Source organism: Parasteatoda tepidariorum, chromosome 1 (genome assembly GCF_982258835.1).
Source record: "Parasteatoda tepidariorum strain Cologne lab strain chromosome 1, Ptep-v5.0, whole genome shotgun sequence".
NCBI classification, from domain to species: Eukaryota; Metazoa; Arthropoda; class Arachnida; order Araneae; family Theridiidae; genus Parasteatoda; species Parasteatoda tepidariorum.
The window spans coordinates 95,716,392-95,732,543 of record NC_141755.1 but is presented as its reverse complement, the minus strand read 5'-3'; positions in this window follow the sequence as shown (position 1 = coordinate 95,732,543).

The window sequence follows — 16,152 nt, the reverse complement described above, 5'->3', positions numbered from 1 at the left end:
CTCCAGGCAGCTGGCAGCACATTGGTCTACTGCTACAGGTGTACAATTGTCGGCTTCGTCAATTCGTCGTCGTCTGCTGCGCCGTGGATTGCGTGCAAGGGTGCCATTATACAGGATTCCCCTCACGGCGGATCATCGACGGCTGCGTCGGCAGTGGGCTCTTGAGCACAGAGACTGGCGAGCTGATTGGCACCAAGTTGTCTTTTCAGATGAATCACGCTTCAATTTGTGGACCCATGATGGCCGTGTTCGTGTTAGACGTTATGCCGGTCAACGCTGCCTTCCTGAGTGTATTATTGAACGATATAGTGGTCGAACACCCGGAGTTATGGTCTGGGGTGCGATTTCGTATCATGGACGATCCAATTTGATACGAATTGAGGGTAATCTCAATAGCAACAGATACGTCCGTGAAGTGCTACAGCCCGAAGTCGTTCCTTTCCTTCAAGGCATCCCTGGAGCTATCTTTCAGCAGGATAATGCACGCCCACATGTTGCGCGGACTGTTAGAGACTTCTGTTCAGCACAACGCATGCAACTTCTTCCTTGGCCTGCTTATTCGCCGGATATGTCGCCTATTGAGCACGTGTGGGATATGGTTGGTCGGCGTCTCACTCGTGATCCGCGTCCTGCAGTTTCCAAAGACGAACTTTGGTTGCGCATACAAGCGATATGGAATTCTCTTCCTCAAGCAGATATTCAACATCTGTTTTACTCCATGCCACGTCGTATAGCAGCACTTATTGCAGCGCGTGGTGGCTGCACCAAATACTGATTTCGGACGCTTAATTTGTTTCTTTTGTTTTGAAAATTTCATCATTTATTTGTATCAGTACAAGTCGTTTCTGCATTAAATTTCATTTGATTCTGATGATTCTTTCATGGTGTTGCATTTTCTACAAACAGCAGTTTATATATATATATATATATATATATATATATATATATATATATATATATATATATATATATATATATATATATATATATATATATATATATATATATATATATATATATATATATATATATATATATATATATATATATATATATATATATAGCTACTTTTGATTTTGATAAGTTGAACTTCTAACTTATATAGTAAATATTTTAAAGTGTTTCCCAAAGTGTGGTACGCGTACCCCCAGGGGTACGGGACCAGTTTAGCGGGGGTACACGTTCTTTTGCAAAATGACTTGCAACAAGCGAAAATTTCAAAAAAATTTATTTCCGAAAGCAAAGCTAGCCATGCAAATTTACGATTACGATATTTTTCTATTGGCTATTTATTAGTGGTACACAGCGTTACGAAAAATTTAGAAAATGTACACAAAAGTCATTAAATATAATTAAGGATATTAAATACTGATGTTAAATATCTCAATGATATTAAATAGTTCAATGATATTAAATATCTCAAATGATATTTAATATTAAATATTTTTATTTTAATGGAATGAACTTCTCAAAACATGTAAAGTATGTTCTGATGATTTAAAGTCACCGGGATACAAATAATAACGAATAAAAAAAGCGTCAAATAATAACAAATATAAAACTGAACCTCTCTTTTAGCCTAATTAATTGCGTCAGTATATGTGTTTCAGTTTTGTGAATAATTTCGCTGTGTAACTTCGTACGAAAAATGGATATTAAGTTAGTATTTCAGTAAAAGAAGAATTAAAAAATTCTCATTAGGGCACAATGGACAGAGCGCAAAGTAATAATGCTTTTGTTAAAATTGTTTTTTGAAGTTCTTTTACGAACCAAAATTAAAGAAAAATACAGTTTATTAACCTTTAACTTGAATAAAGATTTAATTTTAAATTGTTGATACCGCCAAGAGAAGACGTTAAAATGAATTCCACGAGTAAAAAAATTATATTACTCTTTTTTTAAATATCGCCGATTTGGCGAAAATTTTTTCAACTAAGAAAAAAACGTTAAAAGCAAATGAACAAATTAGAATTTCAAAAAAGACTCCAGTCAAGTTCATAAACAAACATAATTCTTTTGGCTAGTCGACTTTTAAGTCTGTAGTTGTATTCCTGTTGGCTACAGGGCGGCTCTCATGGTATTTTTTGTTTGATAGTTAATGATTCTCGATCAAGAGAGTGTTTTTTTATATTTCGATGAATAGAGAGGAACTTATTTTTCAATGACCAAGAACAAAAAAAAAACTTTTTTTTATATTTTTTAATTTGAATAAATGTAAAAAAATTAATTATTTGTGAAAGATTTTAAAATTAGCAACAAAAAAAAACTTAAAAATTTAAAAAAAAAGTGCCTAAATATTTTTAGCATTTTACTAGCTTAATTAAATGTTGTTGACTTCTTTCTTTTTGACAACTCTAAAATTATGAAAATTCATTCATAAATAAAAAGGATATAGACATTTTTAACATGCGAGCCACCATCTGTTGTTACGCCATTTTTTTTAAATTGAGTCATATTTCAAAATGGCCCCCAAATCATAGTTTCGGGCCAAGAATTCTGAAAAAAGTTATTGTAGACGTTTTTTTGTCACAAACTTTTTTACTAAAAATTTTCATGAAAATCTGTGACATGAGGGCAATGACGTTTTTTTTTTTTTAAATTTTAATCGATTGCATTTGGAATGAACTATATATATTATTTAAAGTACTCCATGGTAATTCTGTTCTTTTTTATCTGTATTAACTTAATCTTCCAGATTTATTCTAATTTAGGTCTGAAAACAAAATTGAGAGTTAAGTTGTCTTAAAAAAGACAACTTAACTCTGAATTTTGTTTTATTTAACAATTTAACAATTTAAAGAACGCACTATTTACATCATTTTTCTTCGCTGATAATTTAACGTAATAGTTAAAATGCGAATTTAAGCTTCATCCGACGTACAGAAGGGATTTAATGCACTTTTATACGTGGGCGTGTTTAAATTGTTTTGATTTCTCCAAACTACCCAAGAATTTGAGTTTCTGTAAATTGTGGGATTGTGTCCATATAATAAATTAGTAACAGGAGACTAAACTGACATAGTTAAGTAAACAAATCACTTTCCTTATTGTCAGAGAGGTGCCTTTATTTTAAACCCTACGAATGCTGTTTCTTACACTCTTTTAGCCGTTTTTTTTTAATTTTTTCACAGTAAGCTCATTGATCTGTAATATTATAACAATATTAAATTCCTTTTGTGTGGCCAGACGATGATTGTTATCAAATATACAACATTTTTGTCTTGAATCGAAAAATCAAACGTACTACAAACAAAATACAAGCATTAAATTAATATAGTCACATCAAGAACGCAAAAAAAAATAATGTCTACATTTATTCAATATACAGAGTAGTCAAAATTAAGCTGACAGTACTCAGAAACGTGTAGTTCCATTAGTACTAATATACGGATCTGAATGTAACTTACAATATATATTGCGGATCATGCGGTAAATGTTTTCACCGAAAGAAAAATAGTTAATAAATTTGCCAGCAGGAAAAATAATGCAAATCGTTTATTTGCAGTTAAAAATTTGAGCATTGTATTGCAAAATAAAACTTTTTTTTTCAATACATTTTTTGTCATTGGGATTAAAGAAATATTTCAGCCGTGCAAAGATACAGTGAAAGAAAAGCATTAAAAAAATATGTGTCTGCTGTTATGAACAGCTAATCAATTTTGACGAAGTCAGACTAGATCTAAAAATTGGATGGCATTCGGAAAATTAAAGACAGATAAAGGGTAAGAATGAATTTTCTCAAAAGAAAGCCGAACAGCTCAAAATGTGTTTGGCAAAAGTCTAGTTTTAGAAGCATTTTGGGCAAAAAGAGGTCAGTATAATTCCAGAATCCCCCTATCCAAACGTCTGAAGCATAATCGATGAACATAGTGACGAGTTACTATAACTCAGGAATCCGCCTATCCAAATGTCTGAAGCACAATCGATGAGCATAGTTACGAGCTACTATAACTCAAGACTCCCCCTATCCAAATGTCAAAATCGCAATCGGTGAACATAGGTACGAGTTACTATAACTCAAGACTCCCCCTATCCGAATGTCAAAATCGAAATCGGTGAACATAGGTACGAGTTACTATAACTCAAGACTCCCCCTATCCAAATGACAAAATCGCAATCGGTGAACATAGGTACGAGTTACTATAACTCAAGACTCCCCCTATCCAAATGTCAAAATCGCAATCGGTGAACATAGGTACGAGTTACTATAACTCAAGACTCCCCCTATCCAAATGTCAAAGTCGCAATCGGTGAACATAGTTACGAGTTACTATAACTCAAGACTCCCCCTATCCAAATGTCAAAATCGCAATCGGTGAACATAGGTACGAGTTACTATAACTCAAGACTCCCCCTATCCAAATGTCAAAATCGCAATCGGTGAACATAGTTACGAGTTACTATAACTCAAGACTCCCCCTATCCAAATGTCAAAATCGCAATCGGTGAACATAGGTACGAGTTACTATAACTCAAGACTCCCCCTATCCAAATGTCAAAATCGCAATCGGTGAACATAGGTACGAGTTACTATAACTCAAGACTCCCCCTATCCAAATGACAAAATCGCAATTGGTGAACATAGGTACGAGTTACTTTAACTCAAGACTCCCCCTATCCAAATGTCAAAATCGCAATCGGTGAACATAGGTACGAGTTACTATAACTCAAGACTCCCCCTATCCAAATGTCAAAATCGCAATCGGTGAACATAGGTACGAGTTACTATAACTCAAGACTCCCCCTATCCAAATGTCAAAATCGCAATCGGTGAACATAGGTACGAGTTACTATAACTCAAGACTCCCCCTATCCAAATGACAAAATCGCAATCGCTGAACATAGGTACGAGTTACTATAACTCAAGACTCCCCCTATCCAAATGTCAAAATCGCAATCGGTGAACATAGGTACGAGTTACTATAACTCAAGACTCCCCCTATCCAAATGTCAAAATCGCAATCGGTGAACATAGGTACGAGTTACTATAACTCAAGACTCCCCCTATCCAAATGTCAAAATCGCAATCGGTGAACATAGGTACGAGTTACTATAACTCAAGACTCCCCCTATCCAAATGTCAAAATCGCAATCGGTGAACATAGGTACGAGTTACTATAACTCAAGACTCCCCCTATCCAAATGTCAAAATCGCAATCGGTGAACATAGGTACGAGTTACTATAACTCAAGACTCCCCCTATCCAAATGTCAAAATCGCAATCGGTGAACATAGGTACGAGTTACTATAACTCAAGACTCCCCCTATCCAAATGTCAAAATCGCAATCGGGGAACGTAGTTACGAGTTACTATAACTCAAGACTCCCCCTATCCAAATGTCAAAATCGCAATCGGCGAACATAGTTACGAGTTACTATAACTCAAGACTCCCCCTATCCAAATGACAAAATCGCAATCGGTGTACATAGGTACGAGTTACTATAACTCAAGAATCCACCTATCCAAATGTCTAATGCGCAATCGATGAGCATAGTTACGAGTTACTATAACTCAAGACTCCCCCTATCCAAATGTCAAAATCGCAATCGGTGAACATAGGTACGAGTTACTATAACTTAAGACTCCCCCTATCCAAATTTCAGAAGCGAAATCGGTGAAGATAGTTACCACTTAAACGAAATAGTGTAACGAACTAACTATTAGTGTGAGTAAAAATTTTACAATAAATTAAATGATATTCAAACTTTTAACTGTAAGAAAAACCGCTCATTAACTGCTTTCCCAAAATACTGTTGATCAACCCAGAATTTTGTCGCACCAACTAGGCCCACCAAATAAGGCCACTTAGTTCCTTGCATATGGGTACATATTATAGCCGGTAAGGCAAATGTGTCAATCTCATGACCGACGAAGGTTCGAGTCCCATCATTAACACCACAATATTTCCTCTATTCCCTTCAACACATGAAGAGTTTCCCGCATCCTGCACTCCCCAATTCATGACCTTGGACTACTAGAATACGATACTCTCATTCACGTATAGATGGCAGCACCATAACGCTGCTCAGCACAAAAAAGTTTAAAATTTCCCATCTCTCACGATTGCTGAAACAATTGGCCAAACAATCAGAAAAACTAATTAAACTTCATTCCAAGGTTTATTTGATAAAACACAACTCAACCGCAACCTACCTCTAATACCTACCTATAATGCCTAATGGAACGGCTATGTCCAACTTCCAGTTGAATTTCTTTTCACGGTTATGAAATCATGCTAGTTATAAATGGTTAAAAACCGTATAGTTTGTATTCATTTTTTTTTAGCTTTACTAGTTGTAAACGGTTTCAATACCGTAAAAGTAAAAAAATGTTCTTCAGCTTTAACTTTGCGATTATTTGGATGGATAGTCTACCGCTGGTTTTTTTTACCATAATTTTAGAATAAAAATTCCAACAGTGTAAAATAAAATTTGATTTAATAACCTAAATATAAAGTATTTTCCTTGATTTAATAACCAACAACATAAAAATTTTACAGCACAATAAAAGCATTTTAAATAAAATTCCTGCTTCAGAATTATATTAAAATCAGGAATTGATGAGCTAAGCAACATAAATTCTGACAAGCACGTTCAACTCTCATTTCCCTTTTTTTATGATTTACCGGGGTACTTCTGATCAGTAATCAAGGCAATTCCGTTATCGGATCGGGAAAAAAAAACCCGGAGAACACCCGTTCTTTATCTTAATAAGCTTCATCAAAAGGTCCTGGAAACTGGGTCAAAAACTCCTGAATTTGAAGGATTGAGAAGCTAAGATTGCTTGATGTAAAAGAACACAGAATGACATAGTTTCGAATGGTATTGACCCCAATGCAAAACAAACAATTTCTTTCATTTTCTTTGTTATTTTTCTTCTTCTCTCCTTTTTTGGAGAGTATTGTGAGCCTTAGAAAGGGGAGACACTGTTTGTCTTTCTTTTGTTCGATTTCTCGAGAATTTAATACAGTTTCTATCCCCCCAAGGCATAAAAAGACTCAGTGGATTGAATTTTGGAATGTTAATCGACAATTGAATTTTCATTAAAAGAATATTTTTTTACCATCTTTTCAAATCCAAGCTGGAGACTATTCATAGAAAGATTTGAGTTATTGGATAAATTCATGAAACTGGAAAAATTGATTTTTTATTAGCTATTCATGCTGATTTTTGCTTTGCTTAGATTTTGCACAGAAAACTGCAAAAGAAAAATAAACTAAAAACTTGGTCTATAAATATTCTTTATGCATGTCTGCACTTGCAAATTCCAGTGAAAATCATATTCCAATAGAATACTTTGTTACAAATGAAAATTATCACCAGAAAAAAAACAATAATCATTATTTGAAAGTTTCTAAAAGTTGGAAGTTTGCTGTTTAGATAGTTTTTCTTCTTCCAGTTTCCTTTCTTCAGTTTCTTTTTAAGTTAAAAGTAAAAAGGCTTATTCAATACTTGCTTATCTGGAATTCCTATTAGCTGCGCTAAGCAATTTCTGACTAGAAAATTCTGAAAAGAATAAAGTATTTTTGTTGAGAACTACAAATATTTTTTTAGCTATGTAATAAACCAAGAAATACTGCAACTAAAGTTAAAATTAGCCGAAATCGCTAATGTTTTTAGTTTTATTCGTTAGAAATAAAATGTTTTGCTATCAAAGGGACTCATGTTTATTAAAATAATGGGAGAGAAAGCGCTAAAGTTAGTAGCATTTTTCTAAACTATTTCAATTTTAAAGCTCTCATCTTGACAGAAATTAAAATAAAAGTATTCTGTTTTTGAAGTTATTTGTATTTCTAAGCAGATGTTTATTCGTGATTGAAAAGAAAAGAGATATTGATGTGAAAAGATATATTTTTTTAGCATTGTATTAATTTGTATTTGCAGCAAGCTGAAGCATATTACTTCGGTTTGCTGCATCTTTGAGAGGAAGTTCAGATGAAACATATAATCGTACTTCTTAAATTTAATTATGCGAAGTGGTTAGGAAGCATACCTCAATGTAACACTATATTAAAGTTGCAACACGCATGTTCTGTAATATGTCTCTAACAACCAAGATCTTGCTTTAATACATACTGTAAAATATTTCAGTACATCTTAACACAAAAAATCGGGGCAGGCTACAAAAAACATTTTACTCTTAACACAGTTGTTAAAGTGAAAGATGTGATCAGTGCTATCTCCTTAACAAACTGGTGAACTGGTATGACATACTATGTACAAGAATGCATCACTAATTAATGTAGTTTCGCGCATGAAAAATAAACTCGTGTTGGAATCCTTAAAACGATGTAATTTTATTGAACATAAACGTTTTTTTACGACATTTAAAAATAAAAATCTGAGGCTTTTTATAAACCACAAAAAATTGTTAAGAAAAAGGACATAATGAAAAAATTGGTATTAAAAGCAAAAGAATTTCGCTGCTTCCTTACCAATCCTGTTCACTGCCTACATTTAATACAAATCCTTTTTCATTTTACGAACCATTTGGCATCTGATTCTTTTTAAATAAATTGAATTCCAGGAAAAGTGTTTTAAAGAAATCGAAAGAATTAAACTGATTTAACTGTCACAACTCGATTCAAAAGTTTAAAATGAATGTTATCCTGACACGTTTATTGGTTTCAAAGCCCGCTTTCCTGAAGCGTCAAATGCTTTTAAAGTTCGTTAAGATTAAATAAGTTAATTAAAGCTCTATTATTTAAAAGGTTATTCATGACCCGTTTTCTGTGACAGCCGTGAACATTCTAAGCCATAAGTTTGGAGTTTTCCTTCCTAACTGAATTAATGCTGGAAAATTTTTCCCGTGCCTGAGGGAATCGATAATAGGAGATTTAAAGAAACATTCACAAAATAGCAGACTTAAGATCGTGGAAGTAAATTATTTCCTATAGAGTTTCATCAAATTCCACTTTTGAACACTTAAAAATTAATTTATTTTTAATTTCTAAAGATGAAAGGTTAGAATCCGTTTTGGTTTCATCAAGAAAGTATCAATGTGCAACAATTTTTGATTTTCTGCAACTCATCTAAATTTAACTTCTGGTTCTAAAATATTTTTTTTATTGTTTCAAATTGCACTTGAACAAGACAAGCTCACCAGGCCATTGGTCATTTGCGAATTAAGGTGCACCTTTCGTTTGTCAAAAGAGTCCGAAAGGGTGAAAGTACGTCTTAGCTCAGAACTCTACGGATAGATGGTAGCACCATTCATACATGAGGTCACTTCCTCAATTTGGACATAGATCTAAAAGGGTGGCAAATTTACCCCAGGATTTTACTCCAGGAAATTTACTCCCTGTACCAATTGTACTGACAACAGAATTTTCGATTTAACAGATTTTACAAGCATGTATATTTAATGTACTTGGTGGGTCTAAGCGAAGTCGAGGGTCGGACCCCGGAACTTCAGAACCGGCGTGCGATTCCTTAACCACTGGCCAACCATGGTCTCTAAATTTTTCTACAGGAATATAACTAGCGCATATACACTGAAGTGCCAAAAAAACTGGTATACCTGCCTAATATCCTGTAGGGTCCCCTCGAGCACGCAGAAGTGCTGCAGCACGACGCGGCATGGATTCGATCAATGTGTGAAGCAGTGTTGGAGATAATTGACACCATGAATCCTGCAGGGCTGTCCGTGAACGAGTGGGAGTAAGAGGGGGTGGGGATATCTTTTAAACATCACGTTGCAAGGCATCCCAAATATGTTCAATAATGTTCATGTCTGGGAGTGGATCCAAGAGCACTCTTCTGACTTTAGACACTTCCGCTGGCCACCAAAATCCCCAGACATGAACATTATTGAACATATTTGGGATGCCTTGCAACGTGATGTTCAAAAGATATCCCCACCCCCTCTTACTACCACTCGTTCACGGACAGCCCTGTAGGATTCATGGTGTCAATTATCTCCAACACTGCTTCACACATTGATCTAATCCATGCCGCGTCGTGCTGCAGCACTTCTGCGTGCTCGAGGGGACCCTACAGGATATTAGTCAGGTATACCAGTTTTTTTGGCTCTTCAGTGTACTTTATTTAAATGGAAGCACTTCTTTTGTACAATGGAAAGAGCTTTTATAATTTGATATTTGATGTGCTGAAAGGGTCCTATTTAAGACTCTCTATTTTTTCTAAATTCCTTTTCTCTTAAACAAATTAGTACTAGTTCTTCATTATTATACTTTTTATTATATAGCTTATTTACTTATTTTAATTAGTACCTATTACCATAGTTAATTAAGCATCAAATGTTTAAATAATTGTATGGTAATTTTTTATTTCGCTCCAAATCGTTATCCATTATTTTGCTTTGTCTCTAATTTATTTATTTTTTGATAATTCATTTTAAATTACTTAGTTTTATAGAAACATATTTAAAAGTCCTAATTATAAACAAGATTAACTCATGGCTTTCGAGAAACCTACGAAATACTTATTTGATGGCATAGTCCATCTATGCAACCACGTTCCAGTCGATCATTGAATTTATTTGGCATAATGAATGAAATAATTAAATATTAAGAAACGGACAATGACTTATTTTTTTTATTCATGAAAGTGATAAGGTTACAGATTTTATTCTACTTATTTTATCTCTAAAATAATTACTGAAACAGTAATTACACTATAGTTTTTAAAACAATGACTAATGCTTAACAAATCAGAAAATACTATTTATCTAACGTTTCTACCGAATGAGCTGATTGAAAATTTTGAACATATTTTAAGATTGGGTGATAAATAGTCCCTTATAACCGTTTGTCTGAATTTCAGGAGAATAGCGATAATGGTTCTGCAAATGAAAAGACAACTACTGCCACATACCAACCTCCCTACATAGTGTAACTCGGTATTTTATTATCATGTAGTTGTTATTGTCGTAGGAAGTAGACCAGTAAGGCAATGGGGTTGTTCTTGTTTCCCAGTGGTGCCATCTATTTCCAAGAATTCAACTTCCACACTCATACGTCACACCCGTTTGTAGGGCGGACCCATTCATCCATCCGCTCAATCATTTTTACTTGAACCAGAAAACGAACAATCTCCAATCTGGTACCCCCAGAGTATAATTTGTTATGATAAAATGGATGACTTTGTGACCCATTTACTACACGGGACCCTCTTCATCGGGCTCCCATTCTAACGAACTTGAGTCCAGCCTCCTACCAACCAGGCTATCTCGGCCCTATTATATTATCATAGATATTTCTTATGCTTTAAATCAAACAATTTATACATTTTTAATATTTTAGTTTCTTCATATTTATTTTAGCGCAAGCAAAAGTTTGAAATTCAAATACCTTCAATGAATTATTATTTTTCATTTTAGCTCATTACTGACAATTCTTAATCACATCACTATTTATAAGCCCTTACTGGTAAGGATATTCTCCTTCTAAGCAATTTCGCCGCATAAAGTAATTTTTCAGTGAAACTATTGCTCAACATGTATTAAATTATTCTCCTTCGAATAAATGTTTCTTTTATGATTATTTAAAAATATTCTATAGCATAAATTTTGCGGGCTTGTATTTCGCAAAATAACTTCATTGATTTATTAAAAGAAAACAACTTTAGCATAATCAATTCTATGTTACTCAGGTTTCTAAATATTTGCTTCTAATTAGATATCCAATTAATTATTTTCAAAGTTTTTCCCCAATCCTTTTTTTTTTTTAGTTTATAGATTTTTTTCGTAACATTCTGACTTATGTTTACTTTTTTGAATTCAGACAGCAAGGTTGAATCAAATTCTTTTCAAAAAGTAATTGGCTCTTAAGAGGAATTAAAATTATTAAATTTAAAACAATATTACTTTTTTGTTACATTAATTATGAAATAGTAAAATATAATTAAAATAAGAAAAATAAGTTAAAACTAAAATTTAACATTGAAAACTTAAAAGGTTGATAATTAAAATTCATACCGTTATTTGTTTGTTTTAAGTTAAGGGAATAAAGTACTGACATGAATTAATTTAGATATATCACTAGTATTTTAATTTTATAGTTTATTAAACTACATTGTATCTAAGTAAACTAGAAAAAAATTTATTTAAGAAAGTGTGCGGGTCGTTTTCAGAAAAAACGGGGGAATTAAACAGTCTATTTAAAAAAAAATAAAAACTAAGTTTATATTTATTTTTATGAGACATATTATCTCAAGTAATGGGAAATACGAGAGTGGATCAAACACAAATGAGGCTTTTCTTAATAAGTAAATATTAAAATATTGCTTTAAAAAATACAAAAATGTTATTTAATTATTATCAATAATTTCCGTGAACTTCTACACACTTTTTCCAACGTTTAGAATTTTTTTTTTCTCTCCTGGTTGCAAGGAAAGAAGTACGCTGTGTAGTGAGCAAATTGTGCACAAAACTTTCTATCTCTTCATTGGAGGTAAATCTCTTTCACCAAGACTTCTTTAATTTATCCAAATAAATGGCAGTTAGAAGGTGCTAAGTTCAAGCTGTATGGAGGATGTTCAACTGATTCCTAGTGTAATGCCTGCAACTTTTGTTTCGTTATTTAGGCCTTAAGAGGTGTTACACTGTTCCGTTACAAGATGACTTTCTGTGTCGGCACGCCACGTCTCTTGGACAGATAGGTTTCTTTAACTTTCTCTATAAAAAAATCTAAACTCAGTGGCGCGACAGCCCATCGAGGGCCAAAGTCTACTGTACCCATCTCAGTTTTCTTGACCTTGGGCTTTGGGGTTCAGGAGATGTTTCGATCAGGTGGTCAGCCGAGTACAGAACCCTCAGTGTTTAGTTCCCAAGCATGCTTGGTGCTCATTTATCGACCCACTGAAAGGATTTAAGGTTGAGTTAACCTTGCCCGGCCCAAGGATCGAACTCAGAGCCTGTGGCACGGAAGAGCGAAGCGCTACCATTCAGCCAACGGGCTCAACTTTCTCTATAAGTTCACAGTGATAATTTGCGTTGTTTGCGCCTCGTGAGTCCCAACAAATACTAGTGAGTATCTTATTAGCAACCAGTCGAGATTTTGCTTTGAAGTTTCATTTTGGAACGCTTTATATCAGGGTGTAGTGATGCACCCAAGATTCATCGCAAATGATGGTTCGAGTCAAAAATGTATCTTTTTCTGCTTCATAGAGACTTAATAATCTTTGATAAATATCTTTTCTGAAATCGTTTTAATTTGTGTTTAAAATTTTAGATTCATCGCAAATGATGGTTCGAGTCAAAAATGTATATTTTTCTGCTTCATAGAGACTTAATAATCTTGGATAAATTTCTTTTCTGGAATCCTTTTAATTTGTGTTTAAAATTCTAGATTCATCGCAAATGATGGTTCAAGCCAAAAATGTATCTTTTTCTGCTTCATAGAGACTCAATAATCTTTGATAAATTTCTTTTCTGGAATCCTTTTAATTTGTGTTTAAAATTCTAGATTCATCGCAAATGATGGTTCGAGTCAAAAATGTATCTTTTTCTGCTTCATAGAGACTCAATAATCTTTGATAAATTTCTGTTCTGGAATCCTTTTAATTTGTGTTTAAAATTTTAGATTCATCGCAAATGATGGTTCGAGTCAAAAATGTATTTTTTTCTGCTTCATAGAGACTCAATAATCTTTGATAAATATCTTTTCTGAAATCGTTTTAATTTGTGTTTAAAATTTTAGATTCATCGCAAATAATGGTTCGAGTCAAAAATGTATCTCTTTCTGCTTCATAGAGACTTAATAATCTTTGATAAATTTCCTTTCTGGAATCCTTTTAATTTGTGTATACTTATACATATGATGTATACTTATATATATATATATATATAAATAAATTTTAAATTTATATAAATAAATATATATATAAATTTTGAAGCTAAAATAAAACGAAAACAAATTTCTTGAAAAAATTAGTGTTCAACAAAAGCGTTTGTCCATTGATTTGTCCAATGAAATGAGTGATTCGGCCAAATAAATTAATAAAATATTATTTTTCAAGCACAAGAATTTCTCTGCTTCTTTATTAATGTAATTCAAGCATAGTTTCAGTGAAAATAATACCATATTTTATAAAATTTCTGTGCTTAGTCAAAAATGTTTAAAGAGAATCGTCAGCGAAAGGAATACCAGGCAATTGTATCCATGTCAATGCTATTAATACGCATTTTTACTATATTTAACTAAAGATCTGTTTAGTGTGTATAATATTAACCTGGATAATAACCTTGCAGAATACTATAATACATTTTGGGCTCTTAATTGGATAATTTTAACAACTGAAGAGTTATTGTGTGGGTTGGTGAGCTAAACGTTCAGGAAGAAGAGCATTTTAATGTTTAGTAATCGCAGTGCTTGAATATAAAAGAGACTACGATTGCTTGTTGTCAGCAGGTACAAAGTAAACCGATTTTTACTTCATATCGATTAGACTTGATATTCAAGGGCATTTTCAAATCGATTTTTATTTTCCCCGGAAAAATGTTGAAACTTTCCCGGGGATAATCTCATTCTTTTTTTTAATTTAAGATTTATTTATTTTAGTAAAAAGGGGCATTGTTACCAACACATAGCAAAATTATATTTTGAAGCAGATAAATTTTTTGCTTTATGAAATTACTGTTTTAATTTAAGGTAGCTATACATTTTAAAATATAAAATTCCCTTTCTTTCTACGATGTAGATTAGAATTTCTGCAATGTTATAAAGTAATCGTTCAATTTAATTAAAATATCTATACAGTTTTTAGAAACTAATTTTAAAAATGAAATTGATTTTTTATGTGTTTGCTTTAAAATCTATTGTGATGATAAGAAATCTAAGGAAACGCAATTTGATTAAAAAAAAGAGTGCTTTTGAAAAAATAGCACCTCTTTCCACATTATCTGTATTAAAACTGCTCATTGTTAATATATTTTTCATAAACAAAAAAACGCAATTTTCTCTACATTAGTATATTTGATATTGATTAAAATTGCAAAATTCACCATAATACTAAAAGTGCCTTTTACGAAACTAATGAAGCACCATTTGCATCAATAATAGTATGGGGATTTTTTATGTTCCTCTTGAACGAACTAGTAACATTTCTTAATTAATTTTGCTGTTCTGTTCATGGCTTATTTTTTTATTTCCATTAATAACTGTTACCAAAATTAATTAAGCCTAATTGGAGTCAATAATAGCATGGTAATTTTTTACGTTTTCGCTTTTTTTACGAATTTAAACTATTTCATCATAACTCTTTTTCTTCTGTAAGCAGCTATTTTTTTTTCTATACATTTTACTAAAATTATTATTTATACATTTTACTAAAATTAATCATACGTCATTGGTGTAGGTAATAGTACGGCGATTTTTTACCTTTTTCCTAAACGATTTATTATTATTTCTTCATTAATTGTGCGCTTTCGTTTAAAAAGCATAATAAAGTAAAAAATAATCTCGAGGTTTTATTTTTTCACGAGGAATGCTAATTTGGTGCCGTAGTCCGTCACTGTTAGTTCACGTTTATCGCACTCCCGTTTATCATTAAGTTTATCCGAAAAGCGAATAAAAAATAATTTCAATACTTGCGTACAATGAACCTCTGATTAATTAGTTATAAGGAAGCAAACATTACTGACGCTAACTTTAAAATCACACGGACTGGACTGTGTCGGGAAGCTGATCAAATATCAGAAAGGTCCCGGGTTCGAATCCTGGTTAAAACATGGTTGTTCTTTCATTCTCTGTACTATCTGCCCTTACTGTGAGAGTAATGCTGGCCCACTTAGCATTGTGCACCTAGAAGAGTAGCCAGCAAATCTGCCTACTGATACCTGAAGGACCAGTGTTAATTGGATGGGCGTTGGAAAAATTTTTTTAAACCATCTGCAGTTTCATTTATATCAATTACGTTTGAAATAATTTCATTCGTTATTTTTTTCTTCCAATTTCCATTCTTCCTTTGAAGATCTAATTAAAATTTTTGAATGATTTTCAAAATGGGGTGCAAAATTGTGACGTTCACCCTATGTCAAAATTTCAAAACAATAGTAGAGAAAATCGTTCTTGAGTTATAAGAGAGACAAACAACAGATCGATAGGTAGTTTCTTATTATTATAGATGAGTGTTTTTTCGTTTGCATATTTTCTGTAAAATTATTGGAGACACCCCCAAGTTTCAATAATC